At 43.1% G+C, this 12,580-nt stretch overlaps 1 protein-coding gene across 8 annotated transcripts in view; it reads left to right on the top strand.

The window, feature by feature from the left end:
* The window catches only part of 1700019D03Rik (RIKEN cDNA 1700019D03 gene), a 70,334-nt gene that overhangs the window by 37,393 nt on the left and 20,361 nt on the right, over positions 1-12,580 (top strand). The window contains exon 1 of one of the 8 annotated variants that reach the window (NM_001368279.1): positions 1,651-1,723. The exons of 4 other annotated variants lie outside the window; for them this stretch is intronic. The gene's annotated coding sequence lies outside the window, so the exon portion shown is untranslated. Of the gene's footprint in view, positions 1-1,650; positions 1,724-1,914; positions 2,069-2,424; positions 2,651-7,284; positions 7,304-12,580 lie in introns of those variants that run through there. 3 more of the 8 variants (NM_001368280.1, NM_144953.3, NM_001368281.1) reach the window with 3 other exon arrangements.

Here is a 12,580-nt window from a genome sequence, read left to right as displayed (position 1 = left end):
CACCACTGGCTTGGAATCCGGCTTCTGGATGTGAGGAGGGAGGGGAGAGGGGTATACCAAGAAGACTGGCTGTGTGCAATGCTGGGGAACCTGAGGATTGTCTCCCATCCTCAGCCCATTGTGCATCCATCAGGGTAGCCCGACACTGGTGCAGTCTCTAAGACAAACTCTTGACCATCCATGGAGAGGAGAGGAGGGTCAGGCCTGGATCTGACAATCACAGTATGGTGCCAGACCTTTCTCCTCTGGTGTCAGCTTCTTTCTTAGACCAAAGGTTAAGAGTAGATGACTCCTCATAAAGATGATCCAGTGTGACCTCGAATAGAGCAGAATTAGCTTACACTTGGGGCTAGGGAGATAGTCCAGTGGCTAAAGTGCTTGCTGTGCAAATAGGACACTAGAATTGAGATCCTGAGCACCCATGTAAAACCCCAGGTGTCACAGTGTGCCTGTACCTCAGTGCTGGGAAGAGGAAGTCAGAAGCCCAGGGGCTTGCTGGCAAGTCAGTCTAGCCACATTCACCAGCCCCAGGTTCAGTGAAAGACCCTTTGTCACAATAGGAGGAGAGTAATAGAATAAAACATCTGACATGGACTTTTGGCCTCCACCTGCAGTCACGGGCACACACCCACACACACAGGCATGTACACACACATACTCTCCAACACACACTCACATAAAGAAAGTAATATGCTTGTGTCTGGAGTTCCATTATGACGGAAGCCAGAGACTAACATTTTCTTCTCTGCCCTGCTAACTAGGATGGATAGCTACAAATTTCTTCTCTCCCAGAGCCCATCAAGGCCTAACACTTGTCACTCAGGATTGGGCTAGAGATCACTTAAAATAATAGCAACATCGGTTGACTGAACTGAGAAAGATAAAAGCAAGCAAATAACATTGCATTTAATCATAATTATTTAGCACAGTGTGCTTGAAATGTATGTGAATGCATGCTCCATTTAGATATAATCAACTTTGTACACTGCAATAGTTGCTTATCAAACAAATCAATTTAATATTCATATTCTGTTTGTCTGGTGCCATTAATCACACTAAATGAAAAAATTGATATGTTTGAGGCACAATATTTTCAGGTCAAAGTTACCTTAGCTGATTTGCACAGAACTAAACTAAAATGCTGGATTCACTTAAAGCTGAGCTAGGTCTGGAGGGACTTCTTAGATCCTTTGCTCTCTGAGTTAATTTTTTACTGAAATGGACCTCCAAAAGGCCCTGTTTATGTTAGCCTATAGGCTTCAGGCTTTTCTTTAGGAGTGGGGAGAGAGGAAAGTGCTGAAGTGTGTGTGTGTGTGTGTGTGTGTGTGTGTGTGCCCTTGGGTAGCATCTTCAACTGCTCTGGACCTAATTTACTTGAGTCAGGGTCCTTCATGAAACCTGAAGGTTGCCCCTTTGGCTGTGGGTTCTCAGGAATCCACTCATCTCTGCATCCCCGCCCCCCCCTCCCCCCAATCCTAAGGCTGGGCTCAGCCTAAGCATCTGCATCTGTAAAGCAAGGAACTGAGAGAGTTCTGCTGAGGTCCCTTGGGGCATGAATTTTGCATTGACAATCCATTGTAGGACAGGATGGAATAATGGTTCTTTTGTCATTCTCTTGGGGCGGTTACTGACGATGGGAATCACACAGACAGATGCAGGCATCTCATGGAATGAGGTCTAACTGAATAATGGCTATGTTTTGAGGCGCTTGTTTCCTTAAAGGGTAAGAATATGATCTTTCTTGATGTTTTGTTTTGAGAAACAAGCGTTTCGATATTTGGGTACTCGGGGATAGAAAAGTGCAATACTGGACGCATTTTTAAATTTAGAAGTGCTTGGTGCACTTCCGAGTGCACTGGGGCAAAGTACTTAGGTCTGGTGGTGTCTTAGGGTAGAGCTGCGAGGCGTGGCGTTGGGATCAAAACAGGTTTGACTGCTAAACTGGCACTGGAGCAGCGCAGCCTTCAGGGGAGGGCCCCGGGGCAGGTGACAGGAGATCACCTGCGGGGCTGGCGCCACGCTGCAGCACCGGACGAGCCGCGCCTGCTCCCACGTGGACAGAGATCAGGTGATGTCTCAGTCCAGGTGGCTCTGGGGATGTGGGGCAGGAGAGGGAGATACAAGCTCACTTAGCTTTCATACTTGGTGGTCTGGATCTTGCTGGGGAGGTGGAGCCGTGTGTGAATAGGTTGCCGGGTGGGAGTGCGAGCTGTGGCCCAGCACTTCGGATCCCTTTGGTTGTGCTTGGAACCCAATGCTGTTGGGCAGGGGTAGCCCCTGGCGGTGCCAACACTGAGGGTTGTGCTCCGTAGCCGCGGGTCCCTTGGCTCCACTTTCAGGGAGCGAGCCGCGAACTCGTGAGCAGTTCTGGGAGGAGGGGGGTGGATTAGGAGGGGTGCAGGGGGAGGAGCCGGGACCACTGCCGAAGGACGTCCGCCCTACTCCAGGGGAGACGTTGTCTCTGCTGCCCGGCCATGCCGCACCTTTTCAGGCTTCGGCTCCCTTCCTGAGGCCCCGCCCTGGGGGGCAGCACCCACCCTGGGAGCCCGGGCTGCGGCCAGGGGCATGAGAACAGCCAAGCGCCCGCGCCTCCTCGGCCGAGGCCGCGCAGACTTGCGATGGCGGTGCAGCTGGCCCGCTGCAGTGTAGGGTAAGTGAACATCTGGAAGGTGGGTGTCCTGCTCCGATGCTGTGACCTTTTGACTTTCCAACCCAGGAAAGCCGGAGTTGCAGTAGTTAATTTTATCTAACATTTCACAGCCAGCTGTCCTGGACACAACCTCACATCCTAGGTTCCTTAATTGAGCCTTTAGCTCCATCTTCTGATCTTGTTCCGAGCCCACAAACTAAAGTATTTCATTGCTCATTGCAAGATGCAGGTTCATCCTCCTCCCCACCTGAAGAATGAATGGAGGTTTTCCGGTAAGGACACTACATGCACAAGTCAAGCTGTCAGGCTTGTGCTGAGTGGCACATGATTAGCAGAGTGTCTGTACTCTTGGAAGCTGTGGGAGGCTGAATCCTGAGGGGAAATGATGCAAATGAAAGAGAAATGAAAGAATAGACAGTGGGAGCCCAGCTACCAGAGAAAGCTCCAGACGCAGTCCAGTCGTTTCTCTTCTATTGCTGTTTTGACCCCTCCCCCATCTTTTACTGAAGGTAACAAAACAACATAAACTAGTGGGTAAACTGTCCACCTCTTTTTAAAGATCCGTCACTGCCCGTATATATGAGATGGAGATTTTTGGCAAAATTTCAGGGGGATAATATAGCTAAGCACGAGTCAAGAAAATCCGTTTTTCCTTTGAAAGGGGTTTTATTTCCTGACACAGCTATCTTGTATGTATGGATGGGAAATGGTATTAAGTATAGCAGAAAGGTTCTGGGAAAAATAGTAACTTCATATTTACTCTTTTCTTTCTTTTTTTCTTTTTGCTGTGTAAGAAAAATAACTGTAGGTACATTATGAGATAATAAGGGTACTTTAAACTGTGGTCTGCCCTCAGGCAATTTCAGTATGCTGTCCACACAGCACTGCTGCCAGAAGCCAGGTTCTGATTGGCCACTTCAGTGTGAGGAACTCAGTGTTTGGAGTTATATCCTGCTCCTGTCAGAAAAGCCGTGTTTACACTGAGCTGACTTCTGCTTGTGTCTCCTCAGTCCTGCCCCAGCCAACAACCTTTCAACTTCCAAGATTACATTCAGGATGTCTACTTCTCTTTGAAAAGAAAGTCTAAAACTTTAAATTTGGAGCTCACTCCCTAAAAAAAAGTAAAGAAAAGAAAAAGAAAGAAAGCAGAGAAGACAGTAGAGAAAGGAAAGATGTGTGGTGATAGAGTTTCTGTCTGCTTTAGCTGGCTGCTGTAAGGATGAAACTGTTAACCCACACAGTGCATACAGGTGCTCGGGAGACAGAATGTTTTACTTTTCTTTAATGAGTAACCAAACTCGAGTTAAACACATCAGCTTATCCTGAAACCATCAAGCAAATACTCTGAGCTTGACTAAAAACTCATACGTCCCTGTTGTTGTCAAGCTGACTTTCTTCCTCTTTAATCTGTGCAGCTTGGTGGTTTTGAGGGGGAACGCTTTCTCTCTTGGTTTATATTACTTTAAACCTCTAACTTCCACTTTAATGCATCCATCCCAGCTTTGATTCTGACATTCATTGTGTCAATTCTACACATCTGAGGAATTTGCTTGAAGTTCAAGTCAATGCAATGCACAGGGCAGGCTTTTATGTTGAAGGTTGCACAGTTAGAAGCCGGTGGCACAGCAGAGATGGTTCCAGGATTTTGAAGTCTGGTACTTATTATTCCTTTTCCAAAAATGAGGTTAATGCCATCCACTTTCAGGGTGAGTGCTGAAATTCAAAGTACTGAAAAAGCCAATCACAAGAGTGGCCGGAGATCTAGTTGGTCTCTAGCAGATATTGCTCGAATTAGTGAGCCGGATAAATTCTACACTTACACTGTTCTAGTTCATAGACTGGACTTTTTGAAAAGGTTTCATGAAAGGGAAGTTTAATCAAGTGCCTTGCTAAAAACAAACAGACTCTTAAGTTTTACCTGTGATTGACCAGAGTAACCAATCACTTCCAATTCTAGAAATACAGACCACTACCCCTGCCCAAGTGTTGCCTGCTCAAGTCTTTAATTTTACCAGAGATTGATATCAAACTGGTCTATAAAGCTTAGGAATTCTAATTCACTTTCTCCTGTTGGTTTTTTTTTTGGGGGGGGGGGTTGGGGTTGGGGTTTTTTTTTTTTTTTTTTTTGATTTTTCGAGACAGGGTTTCTCTGTGTAGCCCTGGCTGTCCTGGAACTCACTTTGTAGACCAGGCTGGCCTCGAACTCAGAAATCCGCCTGCCTCTGCCTCCCAAGTGCTGGGATTAAAGGCATGCGCCACCACGGCTTCCTCCAGGATTTTGTATTAGAGACTAACATTGGGCAAAGTTATGTGAGCAACTGCAGCTTCTTGAAACCTTCTTCTCATAGGATTTCGGGAGATTCTCTGGATATTCTTGTGCACACAACCCCAGGTTTTCTTGGAATGCTGGAGTCTGAGTGACTGGAATGGGGAGGCACAAGCAGTCTGTCTTCAGCTGGTTCCTCAGTTCTCTCTCCTCTTCCATCCTTTCCAGCTGAAGCTTACAAGGCTGGCACACAGCTGCTTGCTTTCTCTAACACTAAAAGACGCGGGTGGACATGGATGCTGGAACAGGCCAGCTCCAAGGAGGAGTGGGGAAGCCAGTGCTTTTAAACATGTTTCAGGGAACCTTCCCTCCCCTGAAATACTGAACCATTAGCCACAGGCAGCAACAGATATGCTAACTTCTTAAAAGAAATATCAAGTATTTCTAGTCAAGGTTTAAGATTTTTTTCTGAGTTCTTGGTCTCTGACCTGGAGTCCAAGTACATTTGAATCCTGAGTTCTCTTGTGTCTCCAAAGAAGAATAATGTTCGCTTTTCAGTGTTCAGAATTAGGAAGACTGCTGCCTGGAAGTTAATCTAATGCTCAGCACTTAATTCCCTCTAATTATTTGTACCTCCTACTTGTTCTAAAGTATCTGAATTGGTTTCACTTTGTAACATAATGTCTAAAATTGAATTTAGAGAGGGAGAAAAAAGAGTTCTTTGCTGTCTTGTGAGTGAGTGGTGCTTGAGAAACCCGTGGCTAAAAGGCATTGTGACATAAAACGATCTTATCACATGTGTATGCAACATATGCGACACGAGGGGCCTTCATTGGGTCTGAGATTCTAGATTGTTCTTTCTTAATCAGTGCAAAGCTGCATCTCACTTTGTTCCAGGGCTGTCGTAGTTAGGGTTTCCTTTGCTGCAATTAAACACCATGGCCAAAAAGCAAGTTGGGGGCAAAGGGTTTATTCAGCTTATACTTTACACTGCTGTTCATCACCAAAATAAAGTCAGGTCAGGGACTCAAGCAGGGAAGAAACCTGGAGGCAGGAGTTGATGCAGAGGACATGAAGGAGTGCTTGCTTCCCATGACTTGCTCAGCCTGTTTTCTTGTAGAACCAACCATAAGGCCTGGGCCCACCAATCACTAATTGAGAAAAATGCCTTACAGCTGGGTCTCATGGAGGCATTTCCTCAACAGATGTTCCTTCCTCTCTGATGACTAGCTTGTGTCAAGTTGACACAAAACCAGGCAGTCCAAGGACATATTTTATTCCCATCACAGACTCAGGGTGAGTGATAAGGTAAAGTCCCATGTCACCCAGAGTAAAGCCTGCAGCTAAGGGTGACAGGGCCTGCTTAAATGACATGACAAGTAAGAGAGGTTTTGAGCTGATAAAGGACACATCACAATTCTAACTTCCAGTTCCAGAACTGCTACTGACAATCCTGGATTACATGTCTTTTCATAATTATAATCTTAAGATATCCATCACTTAAAATAATGAGTAATTTGATGTTCCCAGGTTTAGGAGAAACTCCAGAGGAGAAGGGGAGGAGAGTGACTGGGAACAGCTGTGTTCCAAAGCAGGTCTAGATCCTTGGCACAGAGAGCCTCTCCTGATGTTCATTGTGTCAGAGGTTCAGACTCGTTTGTTTAACAGTGCCATTTTCTCTACCTTACACTGAGAAACTGAGTGCATGGGAGCTGCGTCACTGAGAGTGCTCTGGTGGTGAGCAGCCATAGGCTGTTTATGAGGAAACTCCACCGTGTTCTATGGGTTACTTTCAGATAGATCAAGACTCTATTTACGTACTTCCCAGCTTTTAATGTTTGGTGGAGTCTGTTGGTTTGTCATTTACTCCTGTTGTAAATTTGTAGTCCAAGTAAGTGATTCTCAATATTCCCAGAACGAAGACCCCCATTTAATACTGAAATTACATGGATCATACAAAAAAAGAAAAGAAACGTTTTGCATATAGTATTGGAGGACAAATAATGACAAACATGTTACAAACTCAGTGACATAGTTTTTAAACAGAATTTAGGTATTTTGTGTGTGTTTCTCTTTGTGTGTGTGTGTTTGTGTTTGTGTGTGTGTGTGTACATGTCTCAGAGGTAGACACTGGGTCTCTTCTTCAGTCACTTCCTACCTTATTTTCTGAGACAGTTTCTCGCTGAGCCTGGAGCTCACAGGTTTAACTAGACTGGCTGGCCTGCAAGCCCCAGGACTCCGGTCTCTGCCTCCCCAGTGCCAGGAGACCAGGTGCATCTTTGTTCCGCCCTCCTTTGTTACATATGAGGTACTGGCATTGAACCTGGATCCTCACAGTTGGGTGGCAAGAACTTTTACCCCCTGAGCCCTCTCCATCGGTCCTTCAAGTATGTTTTTTTTTAAATGAATTAGCACTTAATTAACTATATTTACATCGAAACTGATACTGTAGACATCTATATGTACAGGGTGTGTGTGTGTGTGTGTGTGTGTGTGTGTGTGTGTAGATTTGCATTAGTTCAAGGCAGAGCCCATTTTAAAGCTATAACTTGAAGTAGATGGTCTGTGAAAGGTTTAGAGAATGATATAAAATGGGACATCAATAAGCCAATGTTGGGCCTTTGGAGCCCTTCTGCCTGTTCACCTACCTGACAGATTTTAGCTGTGTTTTCTTAATTATTATTTTTTAGATAATGTTTCCTTGTGTGTAGTTCATGATAGTTTCAAACTCTGGATCCCATTGCTTTGTCTCCTGAGCTGTCTCAGGCACCTGTCACCATGACCACTTTTACTAGGTCATTTTGAGCAACCAGTACTAGTAGCCTTGGTTTACTGACCTCTGCCCTTTTCTGTATCATTTATGACCTTCTTACTTGGGATTTACTTTTTCTGTTTTAGCTTAGGGTGAAAGTTATGGAACTAATTTAAACTTTGTTTTTTACAAGGATTCAAATATATATAATGTAGTTTACATTTAAAGGCTCATTTCAGAATTTTAATATATTGTAACTTTTATTACATGGAAAAATATATGTAACTTCTTTTACAATCTCATCTTCACCTCATGGGCAACTTAAAAATGATTAGTTCCCAAATATCTGGGACTTTTCTGGATACTTTATTATTTTTAAAATTTTAATACTAGGGCAAGTGGGAACTGTATGCTGTAGAATTTCAAGCCTTGGAATCTGTTAGAGTCTCCCATATTCCATCCACCCTGATGAATGACCCTTAAGCACATGGCAGGGATGCCTTAGTTGTGTTCATTCTGCTCCATCAGTGGCAGTTGACCCAGGCTGGACATGATGTTTAAAGTGCACATTCTTTATTTTGTCCCTGGATATTCTGCTCATTTCTGCTTATGCAATATAAATCTCCAAACTCTGCTTGTGGCTTATTTTTCCTTTTAGTACTACCAAGTCGTGCTTCTTCATGTATTTCCAAGGTATCAGTCACACACATATTCATGCACCACTTATAAACAGAAAAGACATTTCAAGATGAGTTTTATGTTTACAGAATAATCCAGGAGGAGGTAAGGAGTCGTCACACATCCCTGACTATATCCATTTACCCAGTTTCTCAGACTGTCAGCATCCATGCAGTAACCCATGTTACAGGATGGAACTTTGTTGCTACATCATGACCACCCAAAGTTCACACTTTATATCAGGGTTTGCTCTTGATTTTATATAATTCATAGTTTTGACACATGTATAATCCTGTATACCTGTCACTATAGCAACATCCAGAATGTGTGCACTGTCTCCATTATTATCTGTGTTCAACCTATCCATCCTACCTGCCTCCATAATGCCTATATCTCTGTCTTCTTACTAGCTATATAACTCTGCCTTTTTTTTTTTTTTTTTTTTTTTCTAAAAATTCCATACAGTTGGAGTGATATAATACCCTCTCAGGGTAGCTTGATAACACATTTTTTTTTTTTTGATATATTTTTTTTTCCATTTTTTATTAGGTATTTAGCTCATTTACATTTCCAATGCTATACCAAAAGTCCCCCTTACCCACCCACCCCCACTCCCCTACCCACCCACTCCCCCCCTTTGGCCCTGGCGTTCCCCTGTACCGGGGCACACAAAGTCTGCGTGTCCAATGGGCCTCTCTTTCCAGTGATGGCCGACTAGGCCATCTTTTGATACATATGCAGCTAGAGTCAAGAGCTCAGGGGTACTGGTTAGTTCATAATGTTGTTCCACCTATAGGGTTGAAGATCCCTTTAGCTCCTTGGGTACTTTCTCTAGCTCCTCCATTGGGAGCCCTGTGATCCATCCATTAGCTGACTGTGAGCATCCACTTCTGTGTTTGCTAGGCCCCGGCATAGTCTCACAAGAGACAGCTACATCTGGGTCCTTTCGATAAAATCTTGCTAGTATATGCAATGGTGTCAGCGTTTGGATGCTGATTATGGGGTGGATCCCTGGATATGGCAGTCTCTACATGGTCCATCCTTTCATCTCAGCTCCAAACTTTGTTTCTGTAACTCCTTCCATGGGTGTTTTGTTCCCACTTCTAAGGAGGGGCATAGTGTCCACACTTCAGTCTTCATTTTTCTTGAGTTTCATGTGTTTAGGAAATTGTATCTTATATCGTGGGTATCCTAGGTTTTGGGCTAGTATCCACTTATCAGTGAGTACATATTGTGTGAGTTCCTTTGTGATTGTGTTACCTCACTCAGGATGATGCTCTCCAGGTCCATCCATTTGGCTAGGAATTTCATAAATTCATTCTTTTTAATAGCTGAGTAGTACTCCATTGTGTAGATGTACCACATTTTCTGTATCCATTCCTCTGTTGAGGGGCATCTGGGTTCTTTCCAGTTTCTGGCTATTATAAATAAGGCTGCTATGAACATAGTGGAGCATGTGTCCTTCTTACCAGTTGGGGCTTCTTCTGGATATATGCCCAGGAGAGGTATTGCTGGATCCTCCGGTAGTACTATGTCCAATTTTCTGAGGAACCGCCAGACTGATTTCCAGAGTGGTTGTACAAGCCTGCAATCCCACCAACAATGGAGGAGTGTTCCTCTTTCTCCACATCCTCGCCAGCATCTGCTGTCACCTGAATTTTTGATCTTAGCCATTCTCACTGGTGTGAGGTGGAATCTCAGGGTTGTTTTGATTTGCATTTCCCTGATGATTAAGGATGTTGAACATTTTTTCAGGTGCTTCTCTGCCATTCGGTATTCCTCAGGTGAGAATTCTTTGTTCAGTTCTGAGCCCCATTTTTTAAGGGGGTTATTTGATTTTCTGAGGTCCACCTTCTTGAGTTCTTTATATATGTTGGATATTAGTCCCCTATCTGATTTAGGATAGGTAAAGATCCTTTCCCAGTCTGTTGGTGGTCTTTTTGTCTTATAGACAGTGTCTTTTGCCTTGCAGAAACTTTGGAGTTTCATTAGGTCCCATTTGTCAATTCTCGATCTTACAGCACAAGCCATTGCTGTTCTGTTCAGGAATTTTTCCCCTGTGCCCATATCTTCAAGGCTTTTCCCCACTTTCTCCTCTATAAGTTTCAGTGTCTCTGGTTTTATGTGAAGTTCCTTGATCCACTTAGATTTGACCTTAGTACAAGGAGATAAGTATGGATCGATTCGCATTCTTCTACATGATAACAACCAGTTGTGCCAGCACCAATTGTTGAAAATGCTGTCTTTCTTCCACTGGATGGTTTTGGCTCCCTTGTCGAAGATCAAGTGACCATAGGTGTGTGGGTTCATTTCTGGGTCTTCAATTCTATTCCATTGGTCCACTTGTCTGTCTCTATACCAGTACCATGCAGTTTTTATCACAATTGCTCTGTAGTAAAGCTTTAGGTCAGGCATGGTGATTCCACCAGAGGTTCTTTTATCCTTGAGAAGAGTTTTAGCTATCCTCGGTTTTTTGTTATTCCAGATGAATTTGCAAATTGCTCCTTCTAATTCGTTGAAGAATTGAGTTGGAATTTTAATGGGGATTGCATTGAATCTGTAGATTGCTTTTGGCAAGATAGCCATTTTTACAATGTTGGTCCTGCCAATCCATGAGCATGGGAGATGTTTCCATCTTCTGAGATCTTCTTTAATTTCTTTCTTCAGGGACTTGAAGTTTTTATCATACAGATCTTTCACTTCCTTCGTTAGAGTCACGCCGAGATATTTTATATTATTTGTGGCTATTGAGAAGGGTGTTGTTTCCCTAATTTCTTTCTCAGCCTGTTTATTCTTTGTGTAGAGAAAGGCCATTGACTTGTTTGAGTTAATTTTATATCCAGCTACTTCACCGAAGCTGTTTATCAGGTTTAGGAGTTCTCTGTTGGAATTTTTAGGGTCACTTATATATACTATCATATCATCTGCAAAAAGTGATATTTTGACTTCCTCTTTTCCAATTTGTATCCCCTTGATCTCCTTTTGTTGTCGAATTGCTCTGGCTAATACTTCAAGTACTATGTTGAAAAGGTAGGGAGAAAGTGGGCAGCCTTGTCTAGTCCCTGATTTTAGTGGGATTGCTTCCAGCTTCTCTCCATTTACTTTGATGTTGGCTACTGGTTTGCTGTAGATTGCTTTTATCATGTTTAGGTATTGGCCTTGAATTCCTGATCTTTCCAGAACTTTTATCATGAATGGGTGTTGGATCTTGTCAAATGCTTTTTCTGCATCTAACGAGATGATCATGTGGTTTTTGTCTTTGAGTTTGTTTATATAATGGATTACATTGATGGATTTTCGTATATTAAACCATCCCTGCATCCCTGGAATAAAACCTACTTGGTCAGGATGGATGATTGCTTTAATGTGTTCTTGGATTCGGTTAGCGAGAATTTTATTAAGGATTTTTGCATCGATGTTCATAAGAGAAATTGGTCTGAAGTTCTCTATCTTTGTTGGATCTTTCTGTGGTTTAGGTATCAGAGTAATAGTGGCTTCATAAAATGAGTTGGGTAGAATACCTTCTACTTCTATCTTGTGAAAAAGTTTGTGCAGAACTGGAGTTAGATCTTCTTTGAAGGTCTGATAGAACTCTGCACTAAACCCGTCTGGTCCTGGGCTTTTTTTGGCTGGGAGACTATTAATAACTGCTTCTATTTCGTTAGGGGATATGGGACTGTTTAGAAGGTCAACTTGATCCTGATTCAACTTTGGTACCTGGTATCTGTCCAGAAATTTGTCCATTTCGTCCAGGTTTTCCAGTTTTGTTGAGTATAGCCTTTTGTAGAAGGATCTGATGGTGTTTTGGATTTCTTCAGGATCTGTTGTTATGTCTCCCTTTTCAGTTCTGATTTTGTTAATTAGGATTTTGTCTCTGTGCCCTCTAGTGAGTCTAGCTAAGGGTTTATCTATCTTGTTGATTTTCTCAAAGAACCAACTCCTCGTTTGGTTAATTCTTTGAATAGTTCTTCTTGTTTCCACTTGGTTGATTTCACCCCTGAGTTTGATTATTTCCTGCCGTCTACTCCTCTTGGGTGAATTTGCTTCCTTTTTTTCTAGAGCTTTTAGATGTGTTGTCAAGCTGCTAGTATGTGCTCTCTCCCGTTTTTTCTTGAAGGCACTCATAGCTATGAGTTTCCCTCTTAGAAATGCTTTCATTGTGTCCCAAAGGTTTGGGTACGTTGTGGCTTCATTTTCATTAAACTCTAAAAAGTCTTTAATTTCTTTCTTTATT

Source organism: Mus musculus, chromosome 1 (genome assembly GCF_000001635.26).
Source record: "Mus musculus strain C57BL/6J chromosome 1, GRCm38.p6 C57BL/6J".
Lineage (NCBI taxonomy): Eukaryota > Metazoa > Chordata > Mammalia > Rodentia > Muridae > Mus > Mus musculus.
The sequence above is the reverse complement of the archived record's forward strand: the minus strand, read 5'-3'. Positions and strand labels throughout refer to the sequence as shown.